Here is a 22,643-nt window from a genome sequence, read left to right on the forward strand (position 1 = left end):
ACTGTTTTTGTTTTCCAAATTTGTATTTGACAAATACCTTGATTTATAAGCGAAAAGACTTATAATCTTAGAATCAGATATGATCTTATATGTTTGTAAACATGCTCCATGTTACAAGGTGAATATAAAATAGTAAAAAAAAAAAAAACAACAAAAAACAAAAACAGAACAAAACAAAACACCGTGACGTGTCTATTAGGCTAATCCCCAATCTCAGATCAGTTTCTACATACTGTGGATACTGTTTTCAAATGAATAGCCAAGCAACAAAGAGATACAATTTTAAAGTATCAAATGATCAGTTAAGAATTGGTTCTCCTGTTGCTTCCCCACTCGTTTTGGAGAAATTTAACCTGAGAATAGGCTAATGGAACATGAAGGTAAAGGAGGATTGTAGGGGAGGATAAAAACTCAGTTGACTATTATAAACGGTTTAGGGCAATCAGCTCGTCACCTGTTCTAAGAGAACTATGAGGGCATAAAACACATGTGGACATATTGTGCACTGGGGGAAACAAGGCTGGGGTGGGGAGATGCAAATATATGCAGTTATCTGCATTACGGGTAAAAGTGAGGGTAGCCCACCACATGGACACACAAAGAAAAACATACAGTGAAAGCATTCACTCATGAAATCCTTCTACTTAAATCAATGTTTTTTACTCATCTTTTTTTTGTGTGTGTGTGTCAAGCCTACCCATTCAAGGGTCAGCTACAAAGGTCACTTCTGCTGTGAAGTGTTCCACAATGCCCAAGGCTGAATTATACTCTTCCCCATTTGTGCTCCCATAGGGTTTTTCCTCCTGTTTTCCACAGTTAGCCACATCACCAATAATACTCTATCTCATTATTAGTTATTCTTGTATGTGTTTTCCCCCCACTCTACCCCACTGTGAGTTCACTGAGGGCAGGGGACTCTTTCTCATTTCTGTGGTTCTACAAATCCCAGCGAAGTGTCAATCACATACTAGGCTCTGGGAAAATGCTGACTCAATAGCACTGGCTTAAGACAGTGCATTATTGCCTAGCTTACCTGAAGGAGCATTTGTTCTCTTTCTTTTCTTGCTTGACTCCCCTCCATTCTCAATGAGGCCTTCTGTGACCAGAGGGCCACTGGCACTACCAAACTGCAGGGGTTCGTTGTTGTTGGCAGGGTCAAAGGGCAGCTGGTTCAATCCTAAAGAAGAAAAAGAAAGCCAAAATCCAGACTCCATTAAGGACTGGGATGTCTCTAGATTGTATTATATGAGCCACTAGAGGAAAACTCTAAATCTTAAAAAACTAGGAATAATAGGTGAATTCCTTAAAACCAGTTGCCTTCTGTAATTTTTCCAGATTTTGTTGACAAGTACAGATTTAAAACATAGGGTCTTGTAAGACTGTCACTCAGTCTTATAAGAAGATCCCTGACGTTTCTGGGAAATTAGCATTTTTGGCCACAAGCTATCAAATTATCTTCTACCTCCTTCCTTAAAAGAGATAAGGTCTTCTTTAAATGTGGCTATGGTTAAACCCACGGTTCCTTTGAAAAAGCTTGGTTATGTATTCCTCAGACTGTCCCTTGACATTTTTCCATTCTTTCACTGCAAGGTGATGCAGATATCATTAGAGCATTCTGGCATCAAAGTCACTGCCAACAATAACAGAGGTTTCTAGAAAAGAAAACCACAATTCTATGGCAAATGAGAGAAGGAAACAAAGATACAGAACTTGCAATGAGATTAGTTAGTAGTTGGAGTGCTGGGGAGTAATGACCCGGGTTTGGCTAGTGCTACTTCTATCCATTGCAAATGATGCCAGAGCATGGTTACTTTACTAGTTGCTGCTGCATCATCTAAAACGGCAGAAGGCACTGTCTACTCTCTAGGTCTTACATGCTTCAGCCAGGGAGGAGCAGAGGGTTTCTTACTCATCTGGCAGCAGCACCTGGAATTTCAAGTGTTTCAATTAAAACTTCATGAAATGTGGAATCAAAGCTTTGTTAAAGACCAAAGTTAGGTGATCTCTCTTAAGCCTTTTAGCCACTGGTTCCCTAATCCTATCAAAAGAGGAATCAGGTTGGCCTGCCAGGCTCATTCTTTAACCCTCAATGTTTCAATGGGCAGCAGCTATACAATTCTTGAGGCGATGTTGTAAACGGTCAATAAAAGCTTGGAGTCCAGTCAGCTAAAAGTCAATCAAGTTTCAGTAAAATGACTGCTAAGATCCTAACAAAATGTCTGTACATTATTGGTTTTAGTTAAAGTATCCCTAGGCTAATGTTTTCAGCCCACATAATAAATACCATTTCTTCAGCAATCAGACTCCACTTGGCACACCTCCATTAAAGGTCTTCTGGGATTTGTCAAACATTTTTCCTTTACATCACCTGAGTAACTAAGTGAAGGAATGAAAACTCACTTCTGTATCTTAAGTCAACTGTTCACTGCATCATATCCATGTTCTACTAAATCCCTATCATGATTAGAAAGAACTAAGGAAACAAACATCAATACATAGCAATGTATTAAATACATAACAATGTATTAAAAAACATTCAGATAAGGCCAAGACTATTTTCAAAGAAGACTAGATTTTTATACAATTTACAAATGAAGAGGTTTCTTGCACCTGAGTGGTCCCAGGGTCAAATGTGAGTAGTGTACTGTTAGAAAAACTTTTCTTGGTATTTCCTTCTGCAATATTATACTGACCAAAACAAGCTCTATGGGGGATGGAATGGCATAGTGAATACAGCATGTGTTTCGATCAGGGCTAAAACCCAAAGCTGTGTCTTTTACTAGCTGGCAATTCATGTAATCTCCCTTACTCTTAGTTTCATAATGTGTAAAAATGGAGTGATAACATTTGTACAGGGTTGTTGCAAAGATTAACAAGACAAAAAATATATATTTAAAGTTATGATTATCTTATTCTAAATGAATTTAAAAAAAAACAAAATTTTTCAGCTTGTAAACTCTTCTAACGAGGATCTTCCCCCCAAAATTCTTCCCAACCCACAACTGTATCCCTGGTGCCTATCACCATGCCTGGCATATAGTGAATGGCATATAGTATTAATGAATTAATACTCCACAGGGCGGGGTAGGTGACTCATTCCATTAACCTATGTAAAGACGTGATAGCTGATAATCAAGAATTAATGCCACAACTTAGAAGTTATGATGCTGATTATATCAACATTACTTAAAATAATTAGAATTCAAATGCATCTCCATCATTGGAGAACTATACTGCAAGAAGGTGAAAGCTTGATCAAAAGGAATGCTCAGGGATTAGGAGGTTCTGATTAATGATGGTTAATCAGAAATTTTTTTCCTTATTTTGTTTTGCATTTGATAATTTCACAGAATAATATATTAGTCCATTTCCCTGCCTTATTAAGTAGATGACTGAAGATCTTACAGAACTTCAGAGCCATAATCTATAAAAGGAAGCTAATAACAGTGCCTAACTCATAGGATTGTTAAAAGGATTAAAATGAAATTATGTATGTAGAAGATTCTGCATTACATCTGGCATATAGCAGATACTCAATAAATATTAACTGCCACTACCATAATTTTGAATTTCTATTTCTATTCCATTTCAATTCCTAGGTTGTTGATGTGCAATGTGCAGAGACTGGTCTGAATTTGCTCTGATTCAAGGATAGACCTTTTTTCCTCATTGAATCTTTTCATTATTGGCTTTTCCTTTTTCTAGAAGTTGGAGTCCAGGAAAAGAATCTGCTAAATTAAAAGTATTCAGTCATAGATATTTGACTATAATTGTTTTACTGTTTATTTAGTCCCAGATGATAATTTTAGGGATTTAGGTATTTTGTTACTCTTCCTAGCATACAGATTTTTGTTTGGCACTAAATAAAACTGAGATTTCAAGTACTTTCTCTGTGTCCACCTCATATATGATCCAGATTATGTGGCAATCCTGATAATTTAAGCACAACATCACAGGCCTGTTTCTTATAGAAAAGGACCTCATATCAAGGTGAGAAAGACATGCCACTCAGTAAGTTGACTGATTGAATATGCATCCACATTTTATATTCTCTGGGACCCCATACAGTCTCCAAAGATTTGTAGTGTTGAGAACAAGGGCTATATAGATAGCAAAATCCTATGACACCAGTGCTTTCTAGCCACTTTTATTGTATTTTTTTTATTCATCCCCTAAGACGACACAAAATAAAGCCAATAAATCAGTAAATCAATAGGTACTTAGAAGATCTTTTCTGTGTCATGTATATGTGATCCATGCTGAATGCTATTGTAAGTAAAATAGCCCCATTACAATTATTTAAATTCTAAAAAGAACACTACCACTTTAATTTCAAGGATTCTTCCTGCAGAAATTATGACTTAAATGTAAAATATAAGCAATTACCATATTGTAATTCTCACCAAAACTATAGAATTTATCTTTAAATCTCTTATGGAAGCTAGTTCTACTAATTTCCCACTATACATGATGAAATCATTAGATTAAAAAGATATTAGGAAAATGTTAGACTAGGGGGAAACTTTTGCGGTTATTTAGTTCATTCTTTTATGCAACACAGGAATCTTATCTATAGAGCCTAAATCCAGGGGGTACTTCTTGGCCAGGGGACCATTCCTTGCTGTGCTCCCAGAGATTCACCTTGCTTTGCTGGCCTTTTTAAAAACTCCTGCCTCCTCTATTTTGAGGGTTCCTTTTTCATCTCCCCCAATCTGCCTACGAAGTAGGATGCATTTTATTCAACTATTAACTTGCTTATTGTCCCTAAAATGAGTTCATGGCACGTCTAACTTTGTAAGCGTCCTATTGATAGTCACTGCAAGAAAAATAGACGAGCGAGCCATGAACAGTTTAACAGAGCAATGTTAGACATTTTCTAAAGTCTTAGATAGTTCTCATTGTCCTTGCCCTTTTATTCCTGAGGATAAACGTAATAAAACTTTAAACTTTGCTCATTCATGTCTCCTCCCATCTTGTCCCCTCACTGCCTAACCCCACAAAATATACAGTTTGTCTAAAGGGAAGCAAAAATTGATAAAAAATAAAGGAAAACATAATAAACATGAGTGTTACAGATTTTTGCTATTGCTGTAGTTTATGATCACAATTAAGTCCATGTGGTAACGTAACCTCATCTAAAACCAGGTTGACTGGTTTAGAGAGCTGACCAGCTGTTACTTCATGTCACGTCAAAATACAGATTATCTGACTTCATAACACACACTTTCGAAAGTATGCATATTGGGGGAAGGGTGGGGGTGGGGTCCTTGGAGAATGACATTTCTCACCCAATGGAGCCAGCAAATTAAACATCTCAGAATGAAGTGTGTTTCTCAGTGAGTTCACAGGCAATGATGTCTGCCATACAGATGCAAATGATTCCTGGGCTTTGAGGGGAGCACTGAAGAATTTTCCTGACTCTTGTGAAAGAAGATCAATGATCTCTTTGTGCCCAGCTGCTGTTAGAGTTACTGTCACAATTCACTTTACAGAGCTTTCCACCATCAGGTCAAATTAGGACTAACCTTCATGATGCAATCTAACACTTTTAATGATTGCTCCAGGTTATGGTACGGAAATATGACCATGTGGGTCCCTGCCACTTCTTATTTGCAGCTGCGGGCCATAGACTTAAGGTGGCACAATCTTAGCAAACAGGAAACACAATTATACTCTGGATTAATTCCCTTTGAAAGAAAATGGTTAGCTACTGAGAAATCTGGTAAATTCAATTCAAGGCAGCAATGTCCAGACAGACATTTAGATTGAAAAAATAGAGTATCCGTTTTTGGCAAAAGTAACATTATAGCTAATTTGTGTATGAAACAAATTTCTGTAACCTGAATCCTATTTTCCAGCTGACTTCAGTCTGAAATCAGGGGAAGTAGAGGGTCTCCAAATTAGTTTTTACTTCAAAACTTTTGGAGAAACAAGGGGTTATTAGGATAATGGTTAGGACCTTAGTGTGCTGGTAGGTGCTTTTGTAGGATTTATCTATCCCTGGAAGCTTCCCGTCCTTCCTCAGCATAGGCCTGAAAACCTCTGACTCCATATTTTCAGCTGTCACTACGGAGTTGCTCCACTTGCTACTTCTGGGGGAATATTTGCAATGTCTAACAGACCTGGCCTGCAGTATCACTTTGTGGCCACAGTGGCTAGCAGCCAAAACAAATGAACATTTCTTAGTGCCAGGTCTTAGCTCATGTCAAACAAATGAAACCTACTTTGTTAATTTCATGAGTTCAATATTCTGTATAACTGGTTTAGCTGAAACAACAGTAATTGTAAACGATTAATAGGGGAGCGAAGGTAACAGGGAAAGTGATGACAAAGAAAAAGGCCAAAAGCCTTTTCTACTAAGGAGCTTGCTTGAATGGTGGTGAACATAAAAGCTTCCAGGGAAAAATTTACATTCATGTCACTCTTTCAAGGTGTGATACAGGTGACAGGCAGATTTTTATTGATAGTGATCCTTCAGCAACTTTTTAGTGATTCCCTAAACTACTGGTCAGGCATTCAAGGCCTTCAAAATAAGGCCCCACCCATTCTGAGCACTGTCTTTCACTATGCTTCAGCTTGTACTCTACCCCAACACTTTTTGAACTTTCATGTGCACACATGTTCCCAGGGGATCTTGTTAAAATGCAGATTCTGATTTAATAAGTCTGGGTTGTGATCTGCTTTGCTAACAAGTCCCAGATGATGCTGACGCTGCTGGTGTGGGGAATCACACTTTGAGTAGAAAAGACTGACACTCTAGGAAAATGGGACTACATGGTGTTCAATGAATCACTCCAGTAATTTCCTTGTCTCCACACCTTTAGCTCACATTGCTCCATCACCAACTTCTTGAATTCCAACTTTCAAAATACTATACTATCCTTCTCTTAGGGTTTATCTCCGATGTTATTTCCTTCATGATGCCTTTCCTTATCCACTTCCACCCAACTGATGACATACACAGCAATGGAACAGGGCTACCAGGGGATCAACCATTCATTGGCTGTTAAGAATGTGTTCTGTTTTTACAAACATTATCTTTTCATTTTCTTTTCTAATTATTCCCATTTTACAACAAAGAAAGGGAATCTTACAGAATTTAGGTAAATTTCCCAATTTTATTAGTCATGCAGCTAATAAACAATACAGCAAGGAACTTGGGCTTTTTTAAAATTCTAAAACACTGTTCTGGTTCCCCTCAGATTCTCATCTGCATTTTTCATATGCCTTTTAGAGCATGCCTTGTGCTATAGTTCTCTGAGTATTTCTCTTATCCTCCCTTATCTCATGCCTTACTCACTGACACTAAGTTGTAAACTCCTTTACTACACACTTTACCTCCCAGTAACTTTATTTAATTTTTTTTATGTTTATTTATTTTTGAGAGACAGAGATACAGACTGCAAACGGGGGAGGGGCAGAGAAAGAGAAGGAGATGCAGAATCCGAAGCAGGCTCCAGGCTCTGAGCTGTCAGCACAGAGCCCGATGCAGGGCTTGAACTCACAAACTGTGAGATCATGACCTGAGCTGAAGTCAGATGTTCCACTGACTGAGCCACCCAGGTGTCCCATCCCAGTCATTTTAAAAATCTCTTCCTCCAAGATGCCTGGCATGATGCCTTGTACAATGTTACAAACACTCCAGACAAGTGTATCGATCTGAACTCTGCTACAACTTAGGTACAATAGTTGTGTTTCCCACCCCAGATGCTAACCAACCTGCTGCTGGGGCTGTCATGAAGGGAAGTGTGATTTGGGTTCCTTCAGCATTCTTGGTATCCCCTCTAATCCAGGATCCCTGGAGACTCTTTGGGGAGTGCTGGTAGATGGTCATACACTCTACCCCCAACCTTGATTATGCATAACTTCATTCTCCAATGAAAAAGGCAGCACTGTCCTTCCCCGGACTAAGATCTTATATGAGAAAATACTATAAAAGAAACTCCATATATGGATCTTTTCTTAATAGTTCTATGGATACTGGGTTATAGATCCCTGCTTTACAAACTGCAGTCAAGAAGAGGCAATCCCTAGAGATGTACTATCCAACACAGTAGCCATCAGCCACAGTAGCCGTATAGCTGTTAAAAATCTAAGTTTAAATAAACTAGATGAAATGAAATGAAAGGAAAAGCTCAGTTCTTCAGCATCACTAAGCCACATTTCAGGTGCTCAACAGCCATATGCGCCTAGTGGCTACTGTATCAGTAAGCACAGTACAGACTCTTTCCATCACCCCCAAATTTTATTGGACAGTGCTGCTCTACAATAAGACCTGGATTCAAACCCACATCTGCTACTTACTAGGTGTACCATTTACAAGAGGTATAAATAAGCCACTTGATTTCTCTGGGATTGTTTCTGCACTGTAAAGTGGGAATGATAATGCCCCTTCTTATAGGGAAGTGAGTAAAGTTCGATGAGAGAATGTATATTTAGGATCTACCACATATTACACACTAAATAAGTGTATAGTTCCTTTCTAGTCTAATCGAGGGTTCCTATGAATTTGCCTCAAAAGCAGAATAAGAAAATTCAAGTGGTGTGGCTCTTTAGGCCCTGAGGCTACATCCTATTTACGGCTTAGAGGATGTTAGCTTTGCATTCATGTTATAACCCTCTTTTTCTTTCAGATAATACACAACCATCAGGGTAAAACATTAATAAATAATGCTGGGAATAGTCAGTGATGGCTCTTTGCTTGTGCTATTTTTAGGAGAGGAGACCATATTTGTCACCTTGAACTTTCCAACATGAAAGAACCACACTTTACCCTTACAACTGAAATGCTTCCTCTCAAAGCTTTAATCACTGCTCAGTTTCAGCTGGCTGCTTTATTGTTAGAAAACTACTAACAGTGACACTAGAGCTGGAATGGAAAAGGACTATTTCTCTCCAAACCCGTATTTTCCTATGCTCAGAATGTTACCTGTGTTTTTCCTGTGGGGCTGACATCTCACAGGCCTAGTAAAGGTGAATTATTTCAGAAAAGTCTGAACTAAATCTGTTAAGGTGCTTGAGTTCTGTGAGCAGGAAGGCAAAATATATATTTCCAACTTCAAGAAGAAGAATGCTTCAGGATTCTTTTCTCCCATACAATTTAAGGCTTGGGAAACACAGCAAAATCACATTCCTCAATGAAAACAAAGTTCAAAAAAAATGTTGATTTGATAGAACAGTTCAAAGTGACAGATGGTAGATAGGTGATTTATCATTTTCCTTAGGATAAAGTCTGGCAGTCTTCAGAGGAACGGAGAAGAAAAAGTCTTATTTTCCTGCAGTTTATCCCTGAGAACAGTTACAGCAACTACCCTTCTCTCCACATCTTTAAGGGCGGGGGATTAGAAAGATGGTGATTGATCAGTGCCTACTTTGAGCTGGCTCTAGGCCATGCTGCGATTCCTGTTGACCAATTTTCCACTTGAGTGACAGAAAAGGGTAGGTTCCTAACACACTGACCATTAGGTTATCTGTTTAATACTTGCCTGAGAATGTGCCCAGAGGCACTGTATTATGGGTGTCTCTGTCTAAATAAAATAAATAATTGCAGATTTCAGAGCCTGAGGACAGAGAGTTGTTCTGGTATTGAAACTGGAGTCTATCTTGTCAGATCTGTAATGAGGTCTTCCCTTCAGGCAGATTGATTTCATAAAGCTGAGGTAATTATCAAAAGCAAGCACAGTTCTCCCTGCAGAAACCACTCTGCTGGTTTTGAAAACTAGCTAGTCAACTGGATCTGGTCAGGAGCCTTGGCTGAGCCAGCCCTTTGCGTAGTAACAGTTACTGCACACAGAGTACGCCAGTTTGTTCTAATAGATTCTTTTAAAAAAATTTTTTTTTCAATGTTTATTTATTTTTGGGACAGAGAGAGACAGAGCATGAACAGGGGAGGGGCAGAGAGAGAGGGAGACACAGAATCGGAAACAGGCTCCAGGCTCTGAGCCATCAATCAGCCCAGAGCCTGACGCGGGGCTCGAACTCACGGACCGCGAGATCGTGACCTGGCTGAAGTCGGACGCTTAACCGACTGCGCCACCCAGGCGCCCCTCTAATAGATTCTTAAGATGCCAGTAAATACATTGTAAACAAGGTTCAACAAAATAATTTCACATGCTGTAAGTGAGTGAAAATTGAAGTAGCAGTCAGATAAATCTGCGTGCCAGTGTAGGATGCTTTGAAGGAGAGAGTGAGAGCTGGAACTCCTTTGGTCTTTGCAGAGTTAATTTTATCAATTAGTGCTAGAAGGATATTGGTATCCTTTCAGACTGATGCCCTGCACGAATAACATTTGTATCTTTGTTTTCCCCAAATTGTACACACTAATTTCACTAGATTTCCTTTCTTCATTTCATTCAGTCTTCATTAACTATTTACCCAATCGCTGCACTACAATTTTAATTGCCTTATAATTAACCAATGATGAGTTTGTGATTTAGAAGTCCCTAAAGATAGAACTACATAAATACAGTAAATCCTCATTTACATGTTTGAAAGATTTATCCTTTTTCCTTCCCTCCACCCCATTAATTTTGCTATACTGTATCACTAATGTTTTGGAGTTATGCTTTCTGCATTCCCAATATTTGATCCCCATTTGGACTAGTTTTTCAAGAATGTATGATAAACAACCCTGCATTAGCTATGAAATTAAACACACAGGAGAAAACAGGTTTCTGTAATATATTAATACATCCTTTGTAGATCCATACCTCCACTATAAAAATTCCACCTGAGGAGTATCAATACAGGGTGTCACCAAGAGATAAACTCCTTTAGAGATGTCCCTGGGCTGAAGTCAAACCTACTACTTGGAAGAAAGCTAGAATCTAGTCTTTGAGAAGATGACATGACTATAAAGGAAAAAAGCCTTCAAAAAAAAAAAAAAGAACTAATTTGTGTTTGAAACAAGTCTTACTGTTGTTGTATAAAAGAATAAGTAGGATCTTGGGGCTCTTCGGTGGCTCAGTCGGTTACAGTGTGGAGCCTGCTTGTGATTCTCTCTCTCTCTATCCCTCCTCTGCTCTCTCTCTCTCTCTCTCTCTCTCAAACATAAATAAATAAACATTAAAAAAAATAATAACTAGGATCTTCATTTTGCTCCAGCCTGGAGTCTGAGGTGTTCAGTATGTATTGGAATGGCTGAATCTATAAAATAATATTGACAGATAGTCTCTCTTCTTATTCATCTAATTCATTGAAACATTTCTGTGGGGCTGGCAATATGCTAGGCCCCAGCATTTCAGGACTTGATAAGACAGTCTCTTTCCTCAAAAAGATCACAACTAGAAAGGAAGGCAGATAAGTACACAGAAAATCTGGCCCAAAGTACTGCATCAACTTCATTTCTTGCTATTTCACTTCCCACAAGTACCCTTTGCTTCATTCATACCAAACTTTTCAAATTCCTCAAATATGCTAGGCCTTTTCATGTCTGTGCTTCTTTTTTCTTAAAAAAGAATTATTTTATTGTGGTAATAACACAGCATAAAATCTACATTGTTAAACTTTTAAGTGTACAGTACTGTATTGTTCACTACAGGCATGATGTTGTATGGCAGATCTCTAGAGTGTATTAATCTTGCATAATTCAAACTTTATGCCCATTGACTAGCAATTTTCCATTTCTCCTCCCCTCAGCCACTGGTAACCACCACCATTCTACTCTCTGATTCTATGAGTTTGACTATTTTAGATACCCCATATAAAGTGGAATCATGCAAGATTTGTCCTTCTGTGACTGGCTTATTTCACTTAGCATAATGTCTTTAAGGTTCATCTATGTTCTTACATACTACAGGATTTCCTTTTTTAAGGCTGAATAATATCCCATTGTACATACATACTACTTGTTTTTTTTTTTTAATCCATTCATCTGTCAGACATTTAGGTTATTTCCACACTTTTGCTATTGTGGATAGTGCTACAATGAATAGTGGTGCTAATATTTTTTTAACATTCTGATTTCAATTCCTTGGGATAAATAACCAGAAGTGAGCTTGCTGGATCATATAGTTCTAGTTTCAATTTTTTCAGGAACATCCATATGTTTCCATAGCAGCTCTACCATTTTGCATTCGTAGCAACAATGTACAAGAGTTTCAATTAGTCCACATCCTCACCAACACTTATTATTTTTTATTAATAGCCATCTTCACAGGTGTGAGGTGATATCCATTGTAGTTTTGATTTGCATTTCTCTCATGATTAGTGACATGAAGCATCTTTTCATATGTTGGCCATTTGTGCATCTCTGCAGAAATGTCTATTCAAGTCTTTAGCCTGTTTTTTTTTTATTTTTTTTTATTTTTTTTTATATGAAGTTTATTGACAAATTGGTTTCCATACAACACCCAGTGCTCATCCCAAAAGGTGCCCTCCTCAATACCCATCACCCACCCTCCCCTCCCTCCCACCCCCCATCAACCCTCAGTTTGTTCTCAGTTTTTAACAGTCTCTTATGCTTTGGCTCTCTCCCACTCTAACGTCCTTTTTTTTTTTTTTTTTTTTTCCTTCCCCTCCCCCATGGGTTCCTGTTAAGTTTCTCAGGATCCACATAAGAGTGAAACCATATGGTATCTGTCTTTCTCTGTATGGCTTATTTCACTTAGCATCACACTCTCCAGTTCCATCCACGTTGCTACAAAAGGCCATATTTCATTTTTTCTCATTGCCACGTAGTATTCCATTGTGTATATAAACCACAATTTCTTTATCCATTCATCAGTTGATGGACATTTAGGCTCTTTCCATAATTTGGCTATTGTTGAGAGTGCTGCTATGAACATTGGGGTACAAGTGCCCCTATGCATCAGTACTCCTGTATCCCTTGGGTAGATTCCTAGCAGTGCTATTGCTGGGTCATAGGGTAGGTCTATTTTTAATTTTCTGAGGAACCTCCACACTGCTTTCCAGAGCGGCTGCACCAATTTGCATTCCCACCAACAGTGCAAGAGGGTTCCCGTTTCTCCACATCCTCTCCAGCATCTATAGTCTCCTGATTTGTTCATTTTGGCCACTCTGACTGGCGTGAGGTGATACCTGAGTGTGGTTTTGATTTGTATTTCCCTGATAAGGAGCGACGCTGAACATCTTTTCATGTGCCTGTTGGCCATCTGGAGGTCTTCTTTAGAGAAGTGTCTATTCATGTTTTCTGCCCATTTCTTCACTGGGTTATTTGTTTTTCGTGTGTGGAGTTTGGTGAGCTCTTTATAGATTTTAGATACTAGCCCTTTGTCCGATATGTCATTTGCAAATATCTTTTCCCATTCCGTTGGTTGCCTTTTAGTTTTGTTGGTTGTTTCCTTTGCTGTGCAGAAGCTTTTTATCTTCATAAGGTCCCAGTAATTCACTTTTGCTTTTAATTCCCTTGCCTTTGGGGATGTGTCGAGTAAGAGATTGCTACGGCTGAGGTCAGAGAGGTCTTTTCCTGCTTTCTCCTCTAAGGTTTTGATGGTTTCCTGTCTCACATTTAGGTCCTTTATCCATTTTGAGTTTATTTTTGTAAATGGTGTGAGAAAGTGGTCTAGTTTCAACCTTCTGCATGTTGCTGTCCAGTTCTCCCAGCACCATTTGTTAAAGAGGCTGTCTTTTTTCCATTGGATGTTCTTTCCTGCTTTGTCAAAGATGAGTTGGCCATATGTTTGTGGGTCTAGTTCTGGGGTTTCTATTCTATTCCATTGGTCTGTGTGTCTGTTTTTGTGCCAATACCATGCTGTCTTGATGATGACAGCTTTGTAGTAGAGGCTGAAGTCTGGGATTGTGATGCCTCCTGCTTTGGTCTTCTTCTTCAAAATTCCTTTGGTTTAGCCTGTTTTTTAATTGGGTTATTAAGGTTTTTTTTTTTTTTCTATTGAGTTGTAGGAGTTCTTCGTGTATTCTGGAAATTAAGTCCTTATGTTTTCTCTCGTTCAGTAGGTTGCCTTTCACTCTGTTGATTGTTTCCTTTGCTGTGTGTTTTCTTTTTAGTATGATGTGGTACCACCTGTCTATTTTTGCTTTCATTGCCTGTGATTTTGGTGTCATTTCATGAAATCACAGCCAAGACCAATATCATAAAGCTTTTCCCTATGTTTTATTCTAGGAATTTTATTTTTTCTTTTTATTTATTTTGGGGGGGGCACAGGGAGAGGGAGAGAAAGAATCTTAAGTACACTCCATGCCCAGTGTACAGACTGATCTCACAACTGTGAGATCATGACCTGAACTGATATCCAGGGTTGGACGCTTAACCAACTGAGCCACTCAGGCACCCCTCTTCTACGAATTTTAGTTTAAAATTTTATATTTAAATGTTTAATCCATTTCGAGTTGATTTTTTTGTATGTGTAAAATATGGGTCTAAATTCATTCTTTTGCATGTGGATATCAGTTTTCTTGACACCATTTACTGAAGAGACTATGTTTTCCCCATTGCACATTCTTTGCATCCTTGCTGATGATCAATTGATAGTATATGCTGGATTTGTTTCTGGGCTCCCTGTTTGGTGCTCTGTACATACCATTCCCTCTGCTTAAATTACAATTTTCCCTTTATCTCTACCTGGAGAGCTCTTATTCATCCTTCAAAACGTTGATCAAATCTTTAGTGAAAAGTTTCTTAATCCCCAAAAGCTCGCTCCACAGGAATACACAGAGCCTTTTTATCAGAGCACTTATTGCAGGACCTTGGGGTTCATTCTGGATATTTGTGGTGTTGTATGTATTCTGGGTGGAAGGCTGTCAACATCTGATCTGTGCCTAAGCTTACAGTTATGGCAGAATGCAGGATGCACTGGTGAGAACTCACCAGAGACAGAGAGACCAGTTAGAACACCAGGGTGATACGGTGGAGAGATGATGGTAACTATTACTTCACACAGTGGCAATGCATGGTAAAAATGAATGGATTTCAGAGATATTCATGAAGTGGAATCCTCTGGATTTGGTGTCTAATTAGATCTGGGAGTTGAGGGGATGAGAAGAGTCTGAGATGACTCCATTTTATAGCTCTTAAGTCACAGTCTTGAAAATCATGCAAGGTTTGTGGGCTTCAGTATGAGAAAAAGCACAATCCAAGCCTATGCTATGCTGAATATAAAACCACTTCCAATCTCTGTTTACCATGACATAAAGGCTGCCAGGAAACATCAGCAAATGGCTTATACTTGACCTTTACTATGTATTCTTAATAAAGCCTGTCAAAAGATATCAATTCATCCAGAGAAATATAAAGCAGAATAGTGTAAGAGGCAGGATAACATACTACTGGGCTAAGAAGAGAGAAAAACATTTTAATAATAGCTCTCAGACTTGGTTTATTTTGTCTACAGTATTCACAGACAACGTGTGTTTGCAGGTCAGGAACACTTCATAAATTCCTTCCATTCCTCCCTTCATATTTCTTTCTTTTCTCCTCCTCCCAAATAACTCCTCAAAATGGTCTTATTAGAAAATCTTGCATTTTAATAGCAGTTGTCTTTTGGTTATTATAGTATGTTGGATTAAGCTGATGTTTCTCCTTTAACAATACTCAAAGAAAGCTTGGAAAAATTAATGCTTCGTAGTTTTTCTTTCTGCCAAAGAATATAGCAATGTAATTGTCTGCTGGAGAAGAAGCACTCTAATCATCTTTAACTTTAAAGTAAATTCATTTCAGAAAGATGCTTTGAGACAAACAACTGACAGAGCAAATCAGGGCTCCTAGGAGATTGGGAAGTGATGGATTGCCTTGAAGAGAGGGCTACAGCCGAATTCAATTCCATGATCGGTTTCAACTTAAGAGTTTCTCTGCAACAAAATAGCACTGCATGGAAGTTAAAAGTCCTGTTACATCATGAGATAATAGATCTTAAACACTGCACAGATTCTTAACACCTAAAGTTCTACGCACCCCAGAGGCAGCAAGTGGACAACCCATTCTGATTAAACAATAGAGGAGTCAGTTGTACCAGGTGAAGTCAAAGTGTGAAAGCATTGTAACTTTCTAAAACTGCTGCTAGGAAGAATCCAGGACTGGAACACACCTAAACATCGTCTAGATCCAACTGACATCCATGGGATCTTGGAATGGGTTTCAAAAGCCACAGTTACTTTGATTTAGAAGATCATTCCAACTTTTATTTCCTCCCTAACTGAATCAATTTCCATCTTCCATTATGTTCTTTTTGTTGTTGATATTTTTGAGCCCCTTCCCCACAGGTTTGGGAAATGCATTCTTTGAAGACAGATTTGGACTGGTAAATTTACAGCCTTGGTAAAATTATAGGCTCAGATTTTCCTGGAAGTTGGGCACTTGCCTAGGATGATGGTGGAAGGAAGAACTGGAATAGCAATGAGCTAAGGCCATGAATACCTGACCAGGCAGTCTAGCCTACTGGGCAGATGCCAAGTATGACCATATAGTCAGAGTATAGTAAACCAATTATATTTAAGAGTCCTCACTTTGTGCTCCTAAAAGACAATTGTTTTCTCTGATACACATGTGACCCAAATCTGGTTTGCCACAAAGTGAACAGTGCCAAAAGAAGTGCCATCTTCTTTTGTTTTTCACTAACTACTTTCTGCTTCCATCAAGTCCCCAAACTCACAGATTTGTTAGGAGTGCATCTCATTTCTGGCTACATATTAAAATTACCTGGGGGAACTTTTAAAAAATACCAGTGCATGAGCCCCACCCCCTATAAATCTGATTTAATTGGTTTGGGTGGGGCCTTGGGATCTAGTTTTTAAAAGATGCCAGGTGATTATAATGTGCAGCCAGGACTGAGAGCCATTGCTCTAAATGGAGCAAATGAATACACTGACCAAAGTGTTTTTTTAAGTTAAAATCAGGTAACACTTAGAGGGTAAGTTCATTTACTCATTATCTATAATATTCAGGGAACTGTATTGGTTGTGTGCTATAAATAGGTTAGATCTAAATTTGTCCAATTTATAATGCTTCCATGGAAAAGGTGGAAAGAAAGATTAGAAGGGTTGCTGGAAAAAACAAAAAGAAACTGAAGTCTTGGAGGAATTTGGGGCAAAGTATATTTACGGGATTATGTTCATTTCCTTGCTCCAGGAGATACCAGCTAGAATACTTCAGAATTATTGTGTCTCTTTTCCTGTCTCCCAAGAAAGATTCCAAACTGCCTTGGGGATAGGCTTCAAACCTTACAACCTTTGGGACTATAGGCCAGTCACCCCTGCCCTCAAGTAGATCATTCATTTACTCCACTACGTGTACAATGTCATGAAGAATGTTGGGAAACACTGTGTCTAAACTACAACTATTTTTAATAAAATCAGGCTACAGTGTGGTTTGCTTATGCCATCTGTAACCTCAGTGATTCTTCAGTGATTCCACTGAACTTTAAGAAGGATCTGGTAAAGGGGCGCATGGGTGGTTCAGTAGGTTAAACATCCAACTTCGGTTCAGGTCATGATCTTATGGTTCGCGAGTTCGAGCTCCGTGTCGGGCTCTGTGCTGACAGCTCAGAGCCTGGAGCCTGCTTCAGATTATCTGTCTCTCTCTCTCTCTCTGCACCTCCCCCACTTGTGCTTGCTCTCTCTCCCTCTCTCTCTCAAAAATAAATAAAAATTAAAAACAAAAACAAAAACAAAACTTAAAAAAAGAAGGATCTGGTAAAATGTAAAAAGTGCTATGGAGGCAGTTAAGTATAGTGGAAGAACTGGACACAAAGGCACAGACTATATGGTGTCTGTTCTTCCAACAACTCAGTTGGGAAATGGGCAAGTATTTCTTGGTCAATGTTTCCTCATCTGAAAAATGAGAATAGAACCGTGTGATCTGCAAGCTCTGAGTTTAAGGTAAAACAACAAGAAAAGTGTAGCTAGAACACATTAATAAAAATTTGATATAAAACTCAGTAATGGGTAGCAAATGAGACAGAAGAATGCCTAGAAGAATGCCTTCCTAGTACCACCAACTCAAAACTTACTTTGAAGTCAATAAATGATTTAATAGTAATACAGTTAAGGCACCCTGAAAAAAAAAAAAAAACACAAAGCATTTCCAACACTGCTCCAAAAAAATCTTAAGAATTTTTCTAATTATAAACCAGAAGTTGTAAGGAAGTACAGAAAGGTTTTTTGTTTTTTGTTTTTTGTTTTTTTTTTTAAATAAGATGTTTCAGGGCACCTGGGTGGCTCAGTTGGTTAAGTGGCTGACTCTTGATTTCGGCTCAGGTTATGATTTCACGGTTCCTGAGATGGAGCCCTGTGTCAGGCTCTGCACTGACAGTGTGGAGCCTGCTTGGGATTCTCTCTCTCCCTTTCTTTCTGTCCCTCCCCCCCCCCAAAAAAAATAAATACATAAAAGTTAAAAAAAATAATATGTTTGAATACCAATACATCTTCTAAGTAACTTGCTATCAATTAATATTATTTAGAGCACGTGTATTACAAAACTCAGTAAGAATCTAATGCTGAAATGATAAAAGCATGTCCAGCATGTTAGGAATAAATTATCCTAATTGACCAAAGCTTTGCTCACATATGAGACATTTCAAAATATAGTGATGTAATGACAAAAATTCCTGTCTCTTTCTGCAAAGTTATAGTGATTGCTATTAAATCCAAGCATGGTATTTGTGTACACATAAGAGCAGGCAACAATTACAATCTAGAGATATTTTAAATTTAATCTTTTTTTTATTTATTAGTATTGTAATACAGCAATGAGCATTCAGAAAAAAACCTAATCACTGTGCATTATGCATCAATCAGACAAAATACTCCTAATCCCCTGTCATTCTTTTTCCTTGGCCCCTGGGTACTCATTAAAGGTTAATTTATTTAAATCTCTCAAACATTCATTTCAATCTACTTTAATAAACTAATGAATCTTTGGAACTTTGCCTAATCAGCTTATGTTTTCTATTTTAATACATCTACAAAATGTCTTTTTTTCTAAGTTCATTCTTAATAATTGTCTTCCCTCTTGGAGATAGGATTGTTCTTCAGTAACAACCGGTTTTGAGCATTTGGTGACACACTTACAACCTCATCCAACACACAGAGAGGGGCTGTGGCTTGTCTATTGCTCTTAAACATAGTCACATTTTAGAGGATAGTGAAATGATTTATGTTTAGTAAGATAATGATCCTCCAAATTGAAATGGTTATTTTACAGTTTAGTGGGAGTCACAATTAAAGTAAAAGCTTCTAGCAACTTTGTTACTTGTCAAATGCTGTGAGGGCCTATCAAAGAAACAATTTTATTCTGGTCACTGCAAACCAGAGAAATGCATGGTATATGCCATGTAGACTGGCAAATATAAATAAAGCTGAGATAAATAAAGAGAAATCTTCAAAAGAACAGTACCATCTAAATGGCATCTAAACTTATACCTTACAATCTGTTCAACTGCCACGTTAAATACATTTTATTTAATGGTAACGTTCAGGAATTGTTTATATAGCCATATCAGGGTGATAGCCAACATTCAGGGACAGCACTCCACCTTCTACACTAAAATGCCAGAAACCAAAACCTTGGAACACCAGAATATTATTTCTAACTCCTTCCCTAACAATAAATGACATTATCGTAGAATTTCACATCTTACCAAGTACTTCCACAACATCCCTATGATGGAGAAAAATATTAATGTCCTTGCTTGGTAGATGAGAAAACTGCAGCTCAGGGGAGCTTCAGTGATTTCCCAAGGTTATAACATGAGTGTGAGGAGGGCCTGGAACTCCCATCTTCCAGCTACATATCTTTCCCTTGTAGTATGTTATCTTCCCTGTAGGGTTTGTACTGGGATTAAAGGTTTTTTTTTTTTTAATTTTTCTAAGTTTTGTTTCATGTTTTTATTTTTAAGGAATCTCCATACCCAACGTGTGGCTCAAACTCACAATCCTGAGATCAAGAATCACATGCTAGGTGCCCCTAGGATTAAAGTTTTTACTGATGGCTAGCTTACCATCAATGAAAGAAAAAGTGCAAATGTTATCTCCAGATGATTAGGTAGAAAATAAATCAAATTGATTAAAAATAATTATGATAGGGGCACTTGGGTGGCTCAGTTGGTTGAGTGTCTGACTCTTGATTTCAGCTCAGGTAATGATCCCAGGGTCATGGGATCGAGCCCATCTTTGGGCTCTGCGCTAAGAGTGGAGCTTGCTTAAGGTTCTCTCTCTCTCTCTGCCCCTATCCCCCACTTGCACTCTCTCTCTAAAATAAAAATAATTATGATAAACTATTCAACATAACTTATATCTTCATAATATAGCAATTCAATGGAGGGTAGAAGAGCTAGACTTCTTAATTTTAAGTTTTATTTTCATGTAACATATAAATAAAAATAATAAATGTAATTTCCACCCTTGGTATAAATTTCAATTACTTTAATGTCTAGTGGAATTTGATGCTTGACTTCTAAGTTATACTGCTAAAGGTTTTCAAGTTGTCGTCTGCTTTTCCAAATAGTAACTCCAAAGTATTACCTTTCAGAGTTCATTGTTCATTCATTACTGGTCTGTCCACCCATTCATTCACCCAATCATCCAGATGACATTTGTGGAATGCCTACTTTGAGCCAAGCCACAAGACAGATATGGAATCTACCTGAAATTCCTGCTGTTTCCTCATTTGTTGAGACTAAGAACTCCTTGAAGACAGGAATCCTGTCATTCTGCACAGAATATAGCCAGTTCTATTTGCATAAAATCACTTAAATACTTTTTTACTTTTTTGACAGTGAGCTTTCTGGCTTCTCCTGTTGCCCACATGCCCCTCCAGACATATGGGAGTTAGGGGAAGAAATAGCAGTCTGCTTATCAAGTCTGACCTTTGGATAATGACTTCAGCTCTCCCATCTGAGCTTGCTGCCGTTCTGCCTTGTGGTCAACAAAATGATTAGGCTAAAAATGGCAATATATCTGTTGCTGCTTCCCAGATATCTTCTGGAAAGCTACATTAAAAAATGGTTGCTTCTGCCCTTCAGCAAAGTGGTGAACTGTATCACCAAATGTACTGTCTTGTCTGATTCATTGAAAAGTTGAAGCTTATTGACAAGATGTGGATAACTTTGAAAAATCCTCAAAAGCAGGAACATTTCCTTACTGTTACCATTAAATAAAAACTTGATTTTCTTATTTTAACAATAATAAGTTATATTCAGAAATTGCTATTACCTTCTCTTTTCTTTTTTAAAATTTCTTACTTTAATTCCAGTCAGTTAACACAGTGTTCTATTAGTTTCAAGTGGGCAATATAGTGATTGAACATTTCCATCCATCACCCTATGCGCATCATGATAAGTACCCTTCTTAATCCCCTTCCTCTATTTGACCTGTCCTCCACCCCCTCCTCTCTAGTAACCGTCAGTTTGTTCTCTATAATTAAGAGTCTGTTTCTGGGTTTCTCTCTCTCTCTCTCTCTCTCTCTCTCTCTCTCTCTCTCTCTATATATATATATATATATATATATATATATATATATATATATCTTTTCCCTTGTTTTGTTTCTTAAATTCCACATGAGTGAAATCATATGGTGTTTGCCTGTCTCTAACTTCTATCACTTAGAATTATACTCTCTAGCTCCATCCATGTTGTTACAAATAGCAAGATTTCATTCTTTTTTATGGCTGAATAATATTTCAGCGTGCGTATGTGTGTGAGCGCGTTTATGTGTATACACATATAGATACAATACCTCTTCTTTATCCATTCATCGATTGATGGACACTGGGGCTGCTTTCATAATTTGGCTATTGTAAATAATGCTGCCTATAAACATTGGGATGCATGTATGCCTTTGAGTTAGTGTTCTTGTATTCTTTGGGAAATACCTAGCAGTTAGATTGCTGGATCATAGGGTAGTTCTATTTTTAACTTTTTAAAAACATTTTTTAATGTTTGTTTATTTTTGAGACAGAGACAGAGCGCGAACAGGGGAGGGGCATAGAGAGAGGGAGACACAGAATCTGAAACAGGCTCCAGGCTCTGAGCTCTCAGTGCAGAGCCTGATGCAGGGCACAAACCCATGAACTCCAAGATCATGACCTGAGCTGAAGTCGGAAGTGAGCCATCCAGGGAGCCCCTATTTTTAACTTTTTGAGGAACCTCCATACTGTTTACCACAGTGGCTGCACCAGTTTGCATTCCCACCAACAGTGCAAGAGGGTTCCTTTTTCTCCACATCCTCACCAACACCTGTTGTTTCTTGTGTTGCTGATTTTAGCCATTTTGACAGGTATGAGGTGACATCTCATTGTAGTTTTGATTTGTACTTCCTTGATGGTGATGATGAACATCTTTTCATGTGTCTGGCCATCTATATGTCTTCTTTGGAGAAATGTCTGTTCATGTCTTCTGCCTATTTTTAATTAGATTATTTGTTTTTGGGTGTTGAGTTTTCTAAGTTCTTTATATATTTTGGATACTAACCTTTTACTGAATATGTCACTTGCAAGTATCTTCTCCCATTCTGAAGGTTGCCTTTAGTTTTGTTGATTGTTTCCTTCACTGTGCAGAAGCTTTTTATCTTGATGCAGTCACAATAGTTTATTTTTGCTTTTGTTTCCTTTGCCTCAGGACACATACCTAGAAAGAAGTTGCTATGGCCGATGTCAAAGAAGTTACTGCCTGTGTTCTTTTCTAGGATTTGTATGGTTTCAGGTCTCACATTTAGGTCTTCAATCCATTTTGAG

At 38.1% G+C, this 22,643-nt stretch overlaps 1 long non-coding RNA gene across 1 annotated transcript in view; it reads right to left on the bottom strand.

Annotated features, from left to right (window-relative positions):
- Positions 1–1,039: 1,039 nt before the first annotated feature.
- LOC124513942 (uncharacterized) overlaps positions 1,040–22,643 on the bottom strand; it is a 113,345-nt gene continuing 91,741 nt past the window's right edge. The window contains exon 3 of the long non-coding RNA XR_006962553.1: positions 1,040–1,177. This is a non-coding gene — a long non-coding RNA (uncharacterized LOC124513942). The remainder of the gene's footprint in view (positions 1,178–22,643) is intronic.

This window comes from Lynx rufus, unplaced genomic scaffold (assembly GCF_022079265.1).
Source record: "Lynx rufus isolate CCGP_SWC_20201006 ecotype Redwood Valley unplaced genomic scaffold, mLynRuf1.p SCAF_19, whole genome shotgun sequence".
Classification (NCBI taxonomy): Eukaryota; Metazoa; Chordata; class Mammalia; order Carnivora; family Felidae; genus Lynx; species Lynx rufus.